General features: G+C 34.9%; 1 pseudogene; it reads left to right on the top strand.

The window, feature by feature from the left end:
- The first annotated feature begins 12,768 nt into the window (after window positions 1-12,768).
- On the top strand, window positions 12,769-14,286 carry LOC143671245 (multiple coagulation factor deficiency protein 2 homolog pseudogene; annotated as a pseudogene).
- The last annotated feature ends 3,686 nt before the right edge of the window (window positions 14,287-17,972 follow it).

Below are 17,972 nucleotides of genomic sequence, written 5' to 3'. Positions count from 1 at the left end.
GAATGCAGGATGAATGATATTTGAAGACATAAATGCAACAGATTTTAAGCCTGACATATCACTATCATCAGGCCTGGAAGCTTACAGTAATATGGTAGAGTCTTATAGGAGAAGCCACCAAGTGCTCAAGCATATACCTCTAAAACACATTTCATTAACTCATGCATGCATCCAACCAACAATCTATATCTATATCTGTATACATACATTTATATGTCGATATTAATTTATATATCAGTATTTTTAGCAATGTATATTTAACAGTTTATCAAATACTTTTAGCCAGGCACTTTTCCAAATGTTTTTGTTATGGTAGAAGAGAATACAGAAATAGGGTCCAAGCTCTCAATAATTTAGCATTCTCTTGAATGTTGTCACAGATTATAATAACAAATAAATACATAAAAAAGAAAATAAGTAGATATTGATATGGAATTTGATGAGAAAACAGTGGAGGTGACAGGTATTTAAAGATATTCCTGGATGCTACTTTGGGTATGTTGTCAGAGATTACATCCTTGAGCAGGTTCTATTAAGGCCAAAGAGTGAAATCAGGAAAAGATCAAGGACAAGGAGAGGCATTTATGTACTAAATCAATTCACTGAAATTATCTAAGAATTATAATAAAGCATATATCCAAAAATATATTGTAATAGGATTAACTCTTGCTGCATGAATTAAACTTTTTCTTTAAAAAAAAACCTTAAGAGTACCTCAGCAAATGGAATATGTCAGTGCTTGCAAATCTGTTCTGTTTCACTATTTAGCCTTCAGGTTTCTGTGTCCCCCAGGGCTGCCTTGTATACATCCCAGGGATTTAGTCAGGCCTAAATGAAATAATCATTTTGAAGTTATTTTAAAAATGGTAAAGGATGTTCCTGAACCTCAGCACCTCTGGAGGATTATCAGAAGCAGCACTACTATGAAATGACAGCTCAGCCATTCTTCCTAGGTCTGGTGAAGTGCATGAAACAACAGCCTGTTAAGACAATTGTCCAGCAGCTGATGAAGGGTTTGAATACAGGGTAAGTGAAACTTGTGGAGAACAATCCAAAGCATTCTTTGCGTGGAATCATTGCGTCAAGCAGGAGAGACGAAGCAGGTTGCTGCAAAGAGTTCAGGTGCTTTGAAGAGCAGAAATTCGGATTCATGCCTGTGACAATGCTTCAGACCTGTGAGAGTTTTATCTGCAATAATATAGTCTAGATAGTACATGAAATGACAGAATTTTTCTACAGTATGACATTTCATAGTATTTCCAAATGGTGATTTTGGCATTTCTTTTACATTATTGTTTTTTCATAGACACATTCAAAAGTATTGCTACAGAACTACATGTATACACCTATATATATATATATATACACACACACACATATAATCACCTAATATACCATATATAGTATTATAGGAATATATTACTATATCAATGCATATAATATAGAATATATATATATACACAGTAATATTACTATATCAATGCATACAGTATAAAATATATATGCACATGTGCATGTACCTATATAATTTCTAGACTGACTCTAGAAATGCTCCCTTGAATTTTAACATCTCTATCATTTTTAACTCAGAATAATCAGAAAGGGAAAATTTTTCTGCTTCTTTTAATTCAATTTCTCATGGTTTCTTTTCTTCAAACTCAAAGAGAAATATTTTTTTCCAAATGGAATTCTGCATTGCTTTTTAAGATATAATCTCTCAACCTGTGTGACTTCCATCACAAAGCAGTCAGAGAAAAAAAAACTACAGCTTACATGATAGCATAACAGGCAGACAATTTTGTTTTAGTTTTTAGTTATTTCCCTTTTTTTTTTTTACAATGATGGTGTAGGAAAAATCTCATTTCGTTGAGCAAAATAATGCTCTGCCATTCGTAGATAACGATGATGATGATGGTGATGAATCAAAAGAAGACAAGAAGGTAGAGGGGGATGAAAAGTAGAGGGAAGAAAAGAAGAGAGAAGAATTGTTATTTAGAGATCATTGTGCACCATATATCAAAATGTGAAGATCTATCTCTTACGCAATTTTCAGGATATTTTAGCCACATTGTCCTTAACAAAACTGCTGCTGACAAGGAAAAAAATCATCTGTGACTTCTCTCTACATTGAAAAAGTTAAGTGAGCAACTTCTGGAACTTAAAGTGTCAAGACCTAAATCTTAGCTTCATCAGTGTACACAGCCAAAATATGAACTTTTTAAGCCCCAGCAGCATCATTAAAAACTTGCAATATTGTCTGTATTCAAGAGTTTGTGAAAATCAAGTAAAATAATTCAAAGTTCTTTGCACAAAACCTAGCTTACAGTAAAAGCACTCAGAAATGGATAACTGTTATTATCATTGGTTCCAGTCCCCTTTAAATAATATTCTTCTCTTTTGAGTGCTGCTCTCAAAACTGCCAATTCTTGGGAATTTCTATTTTATCACTTCATTTGGATGTCCATTTAAACAGAGCTTAAACAGTGAACATTTCTTTAAGCCAGTAGCTATGTGGGCTTTGGTCACATAATTATTTCTTCATGAAAATAACTGCCCTTTGAAGCTGAGAGTAAGTCATGTTTATTTCCTAGTGGAACAAAATATGACATTCTTTTGATAACCCTGATTTCTATGATTTCCACTATTTTCCTTTTATTGCTCCTATAAACGGTGGAATCTGGCACCAAATCACAGGTGACAGTATCATCACCCTTTTATAAACATAAGAAATATGCAGAAAATTGCATCATATGAAGAGTATTTTAACAAAATTTCTTGAAAAAGTGAATAATCAAGATTTATGATGTAAGGAGATTTGAATAGCAATTCGTGCATTATACGAAATAAATTAATCCCAAGGCATCATTATTGCTTCGCTTTTGTATGAAAATGTAATCATTTAAATGAACACTATTCAATCTGCACAAAAAATATTTCCTGAACCTTCCACTCTACATTTTAATGTGTTCACTGTCTATTCTTCGTGCCCCATGAATAAACTTAAGGATGTTCCACTTTTCATTCACTTATAGAAAAAAAAATTCCTGATCTTTAAGTGTCAAAAAGATTCATTTTAATAATAAAAATACATACGGTTAGGTATAAAATTATAATGGTCACAGCTTAAACATTTATTATATTTAATAATTAAAAAAATAAATATTTAATATTTATTTAAAATATCACCTCTGTGTATCCTATGACTTAGGAAACTCACTCCTAGGTAATTACTAAAGAAAATCAAGTACATATATTCACCAAGATGTATATGTCAGGATGTGCAAAGAACTTCTATCAAAAAAGCTCAAAATAGGAAACAATTTAAATGCCAGATAATCATAGAAAAGATGCAAATTCGTAGAACGAAATATACATAGAATATTAGGCCTAAAGAACAAGAAGTGAACTGATCCTACAAACAACTATACAGACACTACATGGGGTGAAGTAATCTGGGGACACAGAGGATTCCATTTAAATAAAACTATTTAATTTTTTGAATAATTTCACTAGTAAACTATATATTTGACATATATATTCAATATAAAAACTACTGATAAAGTAAAAAAATATGTTCACCAGAAAGACAGCCTTACCAAGGCCTTTGGGACCTCATAACCCAGTATGTGCACTTCCTCTGCCTTCTCCCAGGACAATATACCCAAACATATATTTAAAAGTCATATGAAATGTTTAATTTAATTTAATATTTAAATTAAATGTTTCAAAGAAGCTATTATAAATGTGTTCTAAAAATTAAGGAAAATCATGTTTAAAGAATTAAAGGAAGATGAGAAGAAAGTGACTCATCAAACAGAGAGTACTGATAACGACGTAGAAATTATCAACAGACTCCTGAATTTCTGGATGAATGAAATGAATAATTCACTAGTGGAGTGCTAAAGTATATTTGAACTGGCAGAAGAATCAGCAAACTGATTTTTCTAAAGATAAATCTACAGAGGTTATGTAATCTGAAGAATGCAAATATAAAATAATGAAATAAAATGAATAGAAGCTCAGAGGTTTATGGGACACAATCAAGAGTACCAACATACACATAATTGAAGTACCTGAAAGAGAGGACAGAGATACCAGGACAGAAAAATATATCTGAAGGGGTAATAGCTGAAAACTTCCAAAATTTGATGAAAAAAAAATCACTAATCTATACATCCAGGAAGCTCAACAAATTCCAACTAGGATAAATGCAGAGAGCCATATCAAGATACATCATAGTCAAAGTAGTGTGAACCAAAGATGAAGAGAAAATGTTGAAAGCAGGAAGAGAGAAATGCATCTTAATATACAAAGGTACATCAATAAGACCAACCAATCAATAGTTGGCTTTTCATGAGAATCACTGCCAGAATGTAGAAGGACAACACACTGAAAGAGCAGAACAAAAACAAAGATTGAATGTTTCCCCCAATATAAGCAACAAGACAAGGATGCCCACTCTTACCATTTCTATTTAATAGGTCCTAGCAAGAAACAGAAATAAAAGGCATACAGATTGGAAAAGAATAAGTTAAACTAACTCTTAATTTGCTGATGACATGATATTGCATATAGAAAATCCTATGGATTTCATTTTTAAAGTATTAGAACTAAGAAATAATTTCAGTAAGGTTTCAGGATAAAAGAAAATATACAAAGATCAATTGTATTTCCATACAATTTCCATGAACAACTTAAAACTGAAATTAAGAAAACAACTTCATTTACAATACCATAAAAACTATTTAACATGTAGGAAGAACTTTAATAAAAGAAGTGCAAGAATTGAATATTAAAAATTACAAAACATTGTAGAAAAAATTAGTGAAAGTCTAAATGAGTGACAAGATAAACACATTTATGTACTGGCCAATTAATATTTTTATCGTGGAAATACAAAAATGGGGAAAGAATAATCTTTTCAGTAAAAGGTGCAGGGCCAAGTAGATATCTACATGCAAAAGAAGGAAGTTGAAGCCTTACCTCATACTATGAGCAAAAATTAATTCAAAGAGGATCATAGAATGAAATGTAAGAGTTAAAATCATAAGGCTCTTAGAAGAAAATACAGGAGTAAAACTTCATAACTTTGGGTAAAGCAAAGATTTCTTAGATATGACACCAAAAGCAAAAGTTATAAAAAACTGATAAGTTGGAATTCATCAAAATTGAAAACACTTTCACTTCAGAAGATATCATAAATAAAATGAAAAGACAACAAACAGAATGGGACAAAATATTTTCAAATCGTATACCTAATAAAAGAGTTGCATCCAGAATATATAAAGAACCTTAATAAATTAGTAATCAAAAGAATACAGTTTTTAATGGGAAAGGTTTTTGAATATATATTTCTCCAAAGCACATTTCTCCAGTGGCCAATAAGCACGTGGAAATATGTTCGGTAGCATTAGTAATAGGGAAATACAAATCAAAACTACAAAGACATACTACTTCAAACACGCAATAATTGATTTAAGTAAAAAAACAGATGTGGGGAAATTGGAACCCTCATATATTTCTTTTGGGAATGTAAAATGATATAGCTACTTTGAAAAGGAGTTTGGTGGTTGATAAGTAGTTAAACATAGACTTACCAAATGATCCAGAATTTCTACTCCATATATACCCATGATAAATGAAAATATATATCCACAAAAGATTTCTATCTGATTGTTCATAGCACCAATATTCATAATAGCCAAAAAGTAGAAATAACCCAAATGTTCACCAACTGATGAACGGATTAATGAAATGTGAATATGTTTTGCAATAAAAGGCCTGAACTAAACATGCACAAATCTTAAAAACATTATTGTGAACTTCCACTCTAGAAGAAATAGCATTTACTTGTTTCTCTTTGCTCCTCTCCACTAAATACAAACATAAACCCTGGAAATAATACAAGAGACAACTAAAAAAGAACTCTAAAAGTTAGTTAGAGGAAGTCAAACTTGTTAGGGACACCAAAACAGGAGGAACAATATAGTGGCAGGGCATTTTATGAGCAGCCACCTAAGAGGACATAACCTTTGGCCAAACATTTCCTGACTCTTCAAACAGCAAGAGAATTTGATCCAAGTAAGTTCATTTCTTCCTGTATCCAATGGAAATCCTACCTAAAACACCAGATCAGTCATAGAGAATCAGCAAGTGGGAAGTATTGAAAACACTGCCGTCAATAAGCAGTCAAGGAAGCAGAAGTCTTTCCAACTTGGTCTGAGACATATTATTGCACAGCAGGAGAATCTCCCAACAGAGATTGTATCACAAGTGGCCTAGGATCACTCTCCTTCTCTGCCAGGCCTGATATACCCCTCCCCACCCAGAGTCACTGCACAGAACACCAATTCAAACGGCAGTGGATTTCATTTGAAACTACACAGGCCAGAAGATGTGACACAATATTTTTGAAGTGTTGGAAGAAAAGAACTGTCAAACATAAATTCTATACCAGGGGAAAAAATCCCTCAGGAATGAAAGGGAAGTAAGGGCATTCTCAAATTATAAATAAGCAAAATAATAATAGTAATTGTCAATAGCAGACCGAACTTTAAAAACTAGCTAAAGGAAGCTCTAGAAACAAAAAGGAAATGATAAAAGAACACTTAAAATATCAAAAAGGAACGAAGATCAACAGAAAGAACATAAATATGGGAAAACACAAAAGACTATGCTCCTCATGAATTTTCTAAATCATATGCAATACAAGAAATATTTTAACACTATCAGATACTCAAGACAAAGCTATTTATAAGAGGGAAGTATAGAAGGACCTAAATTGAACTTAGATTTTCACATTTCACTCAATGTGGTAAAAGTTGAACTAGTAGCATCTAGCAGTATCTTCTGCAGAGAGAAGACACAAATCACCAACATCAGGAATAAAAAAAAGATATTGCTACAGATCCTGCAGACATTAAAAGGTTAAAACAAAAACATATTACAAACAAACTTATGCACTTAAATTGGACAATTTAGAAGAAATGGTCAATTCCTCAAAAACTATAATAAAAAGCTTTAACAAAATGAAGTAGGCAATTTGAACAGTCCTATAACAATTAAAGAAACTGAATTCATAATTAAAGTGGCTGAAGAAATCTCCAGGAAAATCTACCAAACATTTAAATTATCAAAGCCAATTTTACACATTCTCTTGCAGAAAATACAAGAGAAAAGAATACTCCCCAACTCATTTTATAAGGCCAGAATTACCCTGGTAATAAAACCAAACAAAAGAGAGTAGTACAAAATAAGAAAACTAAAAACCAGCATCTCACATGAATGTATACACAAAAATTTTCAATGAAATATTAACAAATAAACCAACAATGTATAAAAATAATCATACACCATGAAAAGTGGAATTTAGTCCAGATATGCAATACTGGTTCAACATTTGCTCATCAGTGTAATCCACCATATCAATAAAAGCTCAAGGATAAAACACATGATAATAATCAAGAGAAAAAGAATTTGACAAAATACAGCTCTTCATGATGAAAAAACTAAAACTTTTGGCAAGTAACCAATAGAAGACAACTACCTCAATTTCAATGAAGACAATCTAAAAATACTATAGTTAATATTGTACTTAATGGTGAGAGATTGAATGATTTCCCTCTATGATAAAGAACAAGGCAAGGCTGTACGTTTCCAACACTCTTATTAAATATAATACTGGAATATCTTACCTACTATATTAAGCTCATATATGAATAAAGTGCATACAGATTGGAAAGGAAAAATAAAATTTTCTTTGTGGAAAATTTAAAAAAATCATAAACCATTTACAATTATGCCAAAGGGAATTAAACACTAAGGTATAAATGTAACAAAAGTGTGTGCAGGATATGTATGCTGAAAATTACAAAATTCTGATGAAAGAAATCAGAGAAGACTTATCCAAGTGGATAGGCATACCATTTTCATACATTAGAACGTTCAACATAAAAAAGATGCCAGTTCTGAAATTGATCTACAGGCACAATGCAATTTCTATTAAAATCCTAAAAAGAGTTATTTCAGACACAGACAAGGTTATTGTAAAGTTTATACGAAAAGGATGGAATAGCCAAAATAATCTTGACAACGAAGATAAAGGTCAGCAGAATCACCTTACCCACTATTAATGTTTATATAGCTGGTCTATACAGATGTTCTGTAGAGCTGTTCTGTATAGCTACAGTCACCAAGGCAACGTGGTATTGGCGGAGTGACAGACAACAGATAGAAATTAACTCAACATGCATCACAGATCTAAAGGTAAAACAAAAACCTATAAATCTTTAAGAAAAGAATTCAGAGAAAATCTTTAGCATCTAGGGTTAGGCAAAGAGACCTTAGATTTGACATCAAAAGCATGATCCATCACAAGAAAAAAAATGATAAACTGAATTTCAACACACCTAAACCCTTGCTAGGAACAAGTTTTATCTTCTGTTAAGATTATGGAAAGATAAGTTACATAGTAGGAGAAAATATCTGAAAGCTATCTATATCTGACAAAGATTGAGATTTAGAATATACATAAACAATTCTCAAAACTCAACATTAAAAAACAAGCAATAGAATTAAAAATGATCAAAAGACATTAACAGATATTTCATCAAAGAAGGTATGGCAATGAAATAAAAGCTCATGAAAAGGCATCTGCTATCACAGCCAATAAGTAAATGTTAATTAAAGCCACAATGAGCTACCACTACACAATAATAAGAGTGCCTGAAATAAAAATAAAACAATGACACCTCCAAATATTGCTAGGATGTATAGAAGCTTGATAACTCATACACTGCTGTTAGGAAAATAAACTGGTATACTCACTCTGGGAAACAATTTGGCAGTTTCTTCAAAACAGAACAAAATGTAAAATTAAACATGCAAATGCAACACAGCCCAGCCAGAAATTGCACTATTGGATATTTATCTCAGTGAAATGAAACTTAGGTTCATACAAAATCTTTCATGAATGTTTATAGCAACTTTATTTGCAATAGCCCCAAACTGGAAACAACCCAGATGCCTTTCAAAAGATGAATAATCAAATGAATTGTGATACATTTAAACCACAGAATACTATTAAGGCACAAAAAATGAATGTCAAGTTTTGATACGTGAAACAAATTGGAAGATTCTGCAGGAAATAATACTGAGCAAAAAAAAAAAGTCTATTCAAAAAGATTTAAAATAAATAATGTTATTTATATAACATTCTTGAAATGACAAAATTATAGAAATGAAGAACAGATTGGTGGGTTGCCAGCAATCAAGAGGGAATGGGGAGGTTCCTATGAAAAGGCAGCATAAGGGATTTGATATGATGGAAGGTGTTCCATATCTTGACTGTATCAAAGCCAATATCCTGGTTGACAAGATGTTAACACTGGGCAAAACTGGGTATAGGGTACATGGGATGTGTTGGTATAATTTATTACTGTATGTGGAGATACAACTATCCAAAACTTAAAAATTAAAAAAATAGTTTAATTAAAAATCTATACAGGGCGGGCCGCGGTGGCTCAGCGGGCAAAGTGCTTGCCTGCTATGCCGGAGGACCTCGGTTCGATTCCCGGCCCCAGCCCATGTAACAAAAAACGGAAAAACAAAATACAATAAAACAAGAAAATGTTTAAAGATGTTTCCCTTTCTTCCTTCCTTCCTTCCTTCTCTCTGTCTTTCCTTTAAAAAAAAAAAAAAAAAAAAAAAAAAAAAAAAAATCTATACAAAAAGAAGGTAGATTAGTGCTTCCTTTGGGTATAGGGGGTGGGGAGACAGGGAGCAAATGGGAGTGAGTGTTCAGGGATACGATATTTCTTCTGCAGGTGATTAAAGTGTAAAAGTATTATTGGGATGGTTGCACAATTCAGTAAATATAATAAAACACACTGAACTGTCTATTTAAAATAAGTAAACTTTATGGTATGCAAATTACACATTGATAAAGCTGTTTTTTGAAAAAGGCAGACAATAAAAAGCACCGACAAGGATTTAAAGAAATTGGAATACTTATATACCGCTCGTAGGTGGAAAAACAGTTTTAGAAGTTGTTAGAATGTAAAATACCGAGTTAATATATGACTCAGCAATTCCAGTCCAAGGTACATAACCAAGAGAAATGAAAACATGTCCATGCAAGAAAATGTACTTGAATGTTCATAGCACCATTATTAGTAATGGCCCAAAAGTGGAAAAATGCTCATCAACTGATGACTGCATACAACCTGACAATGGAATAACATTAAGCGATAAGAGTGAAGAACTGAGAAAAACTAGGAAAATGGAAGATATTAAGGATATTGTTTGAAAGCACCAAAAACCCAATAAGGAAGAAGAATTTGAAGAGATGGGATCACAGAGAGAGAAGTTCAGATGATGAGACTCAAATTTGGTACTGCTTTTCCCCCTATATAGCTTTTGCTGTTTCAATGGAAGAAACTGAAAACCCAATCTGCTACAAAGAAAATTGCAGCTGAGAAGCTAAGCAGCTAAACACAGCTGCCATAAATCTCACCAGTCTAAGGGACACATATTGGGTACAAGGTCCAACAAGATGAGAGAATATGAAAAATACCCCAAGGGTTCATTTAGCATTCCCTAAGGACTATGCCCTAAATGTCAACATGAACATGAAATGAAAACCTTTACACAAAATCTGAAAACTAGCTTCCAATGGACTCAATCCCCAATTGCTATGAGATGACCAGCCCCCAGGGTAATTGCCTCTTAAAAGCCAAAGCAAAATCTCCGTGAAGAAAGATAAAGTCATCCGTAACTTCCAATTGCCTGTACAGAATTTCATACAGAAAACCTAACATGCAATCAATAATAACCTAGTTACACATACAAAATATGAATGGGAAAGGAAGGGTTAGTGTCAGCCCTGCAATCCATTTCTCTATTTATTGGGAATGGCTGGGGAAAAAAAAGAATTGTGACTTGGTTGTACCCATGCAAGTTAGAGGGATAGTGAGATAACTATTGCATACTTGTTAGAAGGGCTACAATTAAAAATACCATTCAAGGTGCTGGCAAGAACGTAAAGCAACTGTGAACCTTATACACTGCTAGTAGGGTGTTAAATGGGATGCTCATGTTACAAAACATTTGAAATATTTAAAAATAACTTATAGGTGTATCTTTCATGCAATCTAGCCAATGCATTCCTTTATATTTATACAAGAATAAATGTAACTACATGTCCATGCCAAGACTTATACAAGAATATTGTTAGCATGGGAAATGGGGGAAGGCTTAGGCAGAATGGGGGGTGGGTAATGAAAAGGTTCACAAGGAAACTTGTTGTGGGGGGTGGATAGTTACATTATCTTGGTTGAAGTAATAATTAGATAAATATAAACATACCTTAAAATATTACTTTTAATTTTAAAGTTACACAGCAAGGACAACTTTGCTAGGGGGTAAGAGACCTGAGAGGGTCTTCTACACCACCTAGGGAGGTCATGGTTGAAAAAGCTAAGGAACTGAGATGGAGAGAAGCAAAAACCAACCAGCTAGTGCAAAGAGTCTAACACGGCCCTTTGAAGAAAACAAGGGGACTAAGAAGTAAGTCAAGCTGTATTTCTTGAAGGCACCACACCATACCTGCCAATTCTTCCCTCCCAGTGCTCCTCACATCCAAAGCTCCCCAGCCCCACCCCGTACTGAGGACCATGCATACCCCACCACCTCCCTACTGCCCCCTAGCACACACCCTCGCCTGCCACCCAATAGGCACACTATTGTGCATCCACGTCACACCGCCACCCCATGCATGCACACCCCTGCCCCAGCGCCACCTGCCCCTGGACATGTGCACCCATTTCCTTCCCATCCCTGACCTGCGCACCTGTGCCGGTCTACCTCCAGCCCTCCAGGTTCCACGCACACACACACCCCCACATGCAACCTGCTCCCTACTTTTGCGCATGCTTGCATACATGTACCAGCCCCCAGCACCCAGCCTCCCATGCAACTCGATACCTACAAACGCATGCACACCTGCACAGACCTCCCAATCCACCTCCTGCCATGCCCTGCCTCTGTGTCTCCCCACACCCTGCCCCTGCACTCTGAGGCCTGCCCAAGCTGCATCCCAACCACATGCACAGCCCCCAGCGCCACACCCCCATAAACCCGGGCCCTGCACCTTACGCTGGCAGGAATCAGCGTAGCAACCTTGCCCTGCACCTAGCCCTATGCCACAACCAGTCACCATATTGCTGTGCCCCACCTGGTGTCACATGTCCGTGATGCAAATATAAAACTTTAGACTACTGAAGGAAATCAACTTCCAAAGTAACCTCATCAAGATAATTGCATTCCTCAAAAGCAACAGAAAATCAAAAAGCATATGAAGATGCAGACAGATATAGCCCAGCTTAAGGATGACATGAAAACACCAGAGAAGACGGAGACTTTGAACAACTAATCAAAGATATTTAGAAAATTCTACCAAAGAAATTGAACAGGTTGGCTAATGACATAAAGGGAGATCAAGAAGACACTAGAAGAGCATAAGGAAGAATTTGAAAGAATAAATTTAAAAATAGCATATATCAAAGAGATTAAAGATGCTGCAAACCAAATAAAAATATATTAGGATCACAAAACAGTAGATCTGAAGAGACGGAAGGAAGAATAAGTGAAATAGAGGACAGGACAATTGATTTTGAATGCATAAAAGAACAAATAGCAAAAACAAAGAGGAAAATTTTGAATTGGACTTCAGGGAAATGATGGACAAAATGAAACATACAGAGGGATTTGGCAGTGAGGATCGCGAAGATGCCGATGACCATGAGATGTCTGCAGCTGTTCAGAACCCCTTTCCTATGTAGCCTGCTTTGGGCCTTTTGTACCCTGGGTGCCAGGGCTGAGGAGCCCGGGGCCAGCTTTTCACATCCTGGCAGCGCAGGCCTGGATAAGAACACGGTTCATGACCATGAGCATATCATGGAGCATCTAGAAGGTGTCATCAACAAACCAGAGGCAGAGATGTCCCCACAAGAACTGCAGCTCCATTATTTCAAAATGCACGATTATGATGGCAATTATTTGCTTGACGGCTTAGAACTCTCCACAGCCATCACTCATGTCCATAAGGAGGAAGGGAGTGAACAAGCACCACCAATGAATGAAGATGAACTGATTAACTTAATAGATGGTGTTTTGAGAGATGATGATAAGAACAATGATGGATACATTGACTATGCTGAATTTGCAAAATCACTGCAGTAGATGCTATTTGGTTTTCTGGTGAGTTATATGCAAACGTGACCCATTAAAATGTGAACACTTTTGGTAATGCAGAATAATTTATTGCTGCAATATTTTGGTAAAAACCTGTAGCAACTTGTTACACTGGGGTGAGAAACAGAAATCAAGAGAAATAAAAGAAAAGAGGAATGGGACACATGGTAATCCTTTATGTACTGCTAACACTCTTATTGGACAGGGATCTGATTAAAGGATCGTTTTAGGAATATTGAATAATTGGAGCTGAGTCCTCAGGAACTTGAATTTGACTGTAGAATACTACTAGTCTCTTGGTTTTAACTCATGCTGCCTGAAAAGCAAGACAAGTTTGACCAAGTGGACACACTTTTCACGAATAGAAGGAATGGAATTAATCCAAATGTCTCCCCTTGTTACATCTCTTCAGGTATATGTGGTCAGTATTCTGGAAGGCCACTGGCCTAAAGGATTGCTTGCACTGGGCAAGTGGATATTTATAAGGGTCTTTCAAAGCCACAGCCTAAGATTGTCAAGTGTTGAGTTTAGTTGACCATAAGAGTCTAAGATTCTGGATCCTCTGGCATTTTGAAAATGATATACCACTGACCTAAGCAAATAACGTTTTTTCAGTGTTTTGTAAAACTACTGCCATATCCTTATACTTTATTTCTTTTATGTTTCTTCAACTTGTCTGAGACCTTGAATTTAAAAATGTTCCCTGCTCTGATCAATAGGAAATGTTCTAGCTTTCTTAACATTTCTACTTAACTCTTGTTTCTAGCACTGTATTTTTGCAGTTTAGAAACTATTAAGAATGCAAAGACTTTGCTCTTTCTGCTTAATATGATGGGGATAAAACTACCAACTGGTCTAGCACAGGTAAGAAGTAAAAAAGATCATTCACCAAACACAATGATTAACCTGATAACAGGTATATTTCAAAAGAAATGTTATTTAAAGGACCTCTCCTTGCCTGAATGTGTGAATTCTTTCAGATTGGTAAAATTAGAATAGGAAACTTAAAAACAAACTCTTTAACAGTGTAAATCTCAATAGTAGCAAAAAATTACAAGCAACAGGTTGTAATTTGGTTTATTGGATGTGATAGATACACTGTAATATAAACCTGAAATGATGGCTGACTGAATGGGAAAAAAATTACGTAAAATTTGTTGTAAGATATATAGAGACTTATTTTCTTTATTAAATTATTCTTATAAAAAAACATGTATTTGTAAAAATGGTTTCCTGTGTCAAGTATTTGTGTAATCAGAGCTGAATTGTAAGCTATTCTTGTAATAAGTAGTTATTTTTAAAGATTTATATAATAAATTCAGATATATGGCCAATAAAATTGATGAAACAGAAAAAAAAAATGAAACATACAATCATCAGTGTCCCAGAAGAAGAAAAGAGAAAAGGGCTAGGAGAGGTAGTTGAGGAGATAATGCGGAAAAACTTCCCAACACTTAAAAATTCCCAACAAATCCCAAATACAATAAGTCCAAAAGGCCAACTCATAAGACACATTCTAATCAGTCTCTCAAATGTTGAGTATAAGTAGAAGATCTTGAAAGAAGCAAGAGAAAAGCAATTTACCACATACAAGGCAAGCCACATATGATGAAGTTCAGACTACTCAACAGCCACCACAGAGAGTAAAACGCACAGGTGTGATATATTTAAGATACTGAAGGAGAAAAATTTTTAGCCAAGAATTCTTTATCCAGCAAACCTGTCCTTCAAAAAAGTGAGGAGGAGATTAAAATTTTCACAGACAAACAAATGCTGAGAGAATTTGTTGGCAAGAGACTGGCCAAGCAAGAAATAATGAAGAGAGTCTTATTGGCTGTAAAATAAAAAGACAGGGGAGAGGAGGTCACAGAATTGAAGAATATTAGTAAGGATAAAATGAGAGAGAGAGGAAAAGTATACAGAGCTAACAAATAAAAATGAAAGGATAAGACTGTTGATTCAAGAACGGCCTTTACAGTAATGACTTTGAATGTTAGCAGAATAAATTCACCAATTAAAAGATACAGATTGGCAGAATGGATTTAAAAATACGATCCCTCTATATATTGCTTACAAAAGACTCATTTTAGACCCAAGGATACAAAGAGACTGAAAGTGAAAGGATGGTAAAAGGTATTCTATGCAAGCTGTAACCAGAAGAAAGCAGGAGTAGCCATGTGATATCTGACAAAATAGATGGTATATGTAAAGACATTATAAGAGACAAAGAAGGACACTATATATTAATAAAAGAGTCAATTAACCAAGAAGAAATAAAAATTTTAGCTGTGTATGCCCCTCAATCAAGGAGTTCCAAAGTACATGAAACAGACACTGGGAAAACTGAAGGAAGTAACAGACATTTCAATAATAGTGGGAGACTTCAATATACCACTCTCCTCTACAGATAGAACAATCAGGCAGAGAATCAACAAAGAAACAGAAACCTTAAACAATTTGATAAACAAATTAGAGTTAACAGACTTATACAGATTGTTACACACCAAAACACCTGGATATACATTCTTCTCTAGTGCTCACGGAATGTTCTCCAGGATAGATCATTTGCTGGGGCACAAAGCAGGTCTTTATAAATTTTAAAAGACTGAAATTATTCAAAGCACTTTCTCTGATCACAGTGGAATGAAGTTGGAAATCAAAAGCCACCAAAGAATCAGAACTAACACAAATATATGGAGATCAAATAATGTACTCTTAAACAACCAGTGGGTCAAAGAAAAAAATGGCTAAAGAAACTGGTAACTATCTGCAGACAAATGAAAATGAGAATGTAATATATCAGAACTTATGGAATGCATCAAAGACAGAGCTGAGAGGAAAAGTTATTGCCCTAAATGCCTTATTAAAAAAGAAGAAACAGGGCAGGGCAGGGCAGCTCGGCAGGCAGAGTTGTTACTTGCCATGCTGGAGACCTGGGTTCAATTCCTGATGCCTGACTATGCAAAAAATAAATAAATAAAAATAAAAAAGAAGAAAGAGCAAATATCGAGGACTTCAACTTCTCACCTAGAAGAAATAGAGAAAGAATGGCAAACTAATCCCAAAGCAAATAGAAGAAGAGAAATCACAAAGATAAATGATGAACAAAGTGAACTGGAGAACAAATGAATAACAGAAAGACTCGATAAACCCAAAAGTTAGTTCTTTTGAGGAAAATGAATAAAATTGATGGACCCTAAGCTAGGCTGAGAGAGGTAAAAAAAAAAAAAAAGAGAGAGAAAGGATGCAAATAAAAATCAGAAATGAGAAGGGGTTTGTTACCATGGACATTGAAGAAATAAAAAAAGATACGGTAAGAAGATATTATGAGCAATGATATGCCAACAAACTAGACAACTTAGATGAAATGGACAATTTCCTAGAAAGACAGGCACAAGCTACACTGACTCGAAAAGAAATAGAACATCTCACAAGCCAATCACAAGTAAAGAGATTCAATCAGTCATCAAAATTCTTCCTACAAAGAAAAGCCTAGGGCCAGATGACTTCGCAGGGGGAATTTTATCAAATATTCCAAAAAGAACTAACACAAATTCTGCTCAAACTTCTCAAAAAAATTACGGAGAAAGGAACACTACCTAACTCATTTTATGAAGCTAACATCACTCTAATACCAAAACCAGGTAAAGATGCTATAAGAAAGGAAAATTACAAGCTAATCTCCCTAATGTATATAGATGCAAAAATTCTCAAGAAAATACTAGCAAATAGAATTCAATGACACATTAAAAGAATTACCACGCCAAGTGGCATTTATACGAGAAATCCAAGGGTGGTTCAACAAAAGAAAATCAATCAATGTAAGATGACACGTTAACAAATCGAAAGGGAAAAATCACATGGTCATCTCGATTGCTACTGAAAAAGAATTTGACAAAATTCAACATCCTTTTCTAATAAAAACATTTCAAAAGGTAGGAATCAAAGGTAATTTCCTCAATATAATAAAGGAAATATATGAAAGACCCACATCCAGCATCATACTCAAGGATGAGTGCCGTGGTTTGAAAATATTATGTTCCCCCAAAAAGCTATGTTCTAATCCTAATTCAATTTTGTTCAGGCATCTGTTTCTTTTAATTATGATTCAAACAACATAGGTTGGAATCTTTTGATTAGTTTATCTCCACAGAGATGTGACATACCCAACTGTGGGTTTTAGCCTCTGATTAGATGGAGATGTGACTCCACCCATCCCAGGTGGGTCTTGATTAGTTTACTGGAATCCTTTAAAAAAGGAAACGTTTGGAGAGAGTAAGAGCTGACAAATGGCAGAAGCCTCAGAGTCAACAGAGGAAGTAGATACAGATGCTTGGAGAACAGTTGCTTCAGAGAACAGAGACATGGATGTCTGGAGATGCTTGGAGCCCAGCAGACATCGCCATGAGATGTTAAGCAAGCCAGAAGCTGGAGAGAGCCAAGGGAAGCCAAGAGATGAAAGCCACCCCTGGAGAAGCAAAGTGAGAAACCTCCACATGGACAGAGACTGAAAGCAATGGAGCCCAGGAGGAAGGGACCAGCAGATGCCAGCCACATGATTTCCCAGCTGACAGAGGTGTGCCAGTCCAATCGGCCTTCCTGGAGTAAAGGTAAACTCTTGTTGGTGCCTTAATTTGGACACTTTCACTTTCTCAGAACTATAAACTCGTAACTTATTAAATTCCCCTTTATAAAGGCCATTCCAGTTCTGGTATAATGCA

This window comes from Tamandua tetradactyla, chromosome X, assembly GCF_023851605.1.
Source record: "Tamandua tetradactyla isolate mTamTet1 chromosome X, mTamTet1.pri, whole genome shotgun sequence".
NCBI classification, from domain to species: domain Eukaryota; kingdom Metazoa; phylum Chordata; class Mammalia; order Pilosa; family Myrmecophagidae; genus Tamandua; species Tamandua tetradactyla.
The sequence above is the reverse complement of the archived record's forward strand: the minus strand, read 5'-3'. Positions and strand labels throughout refer to the sequence as shown.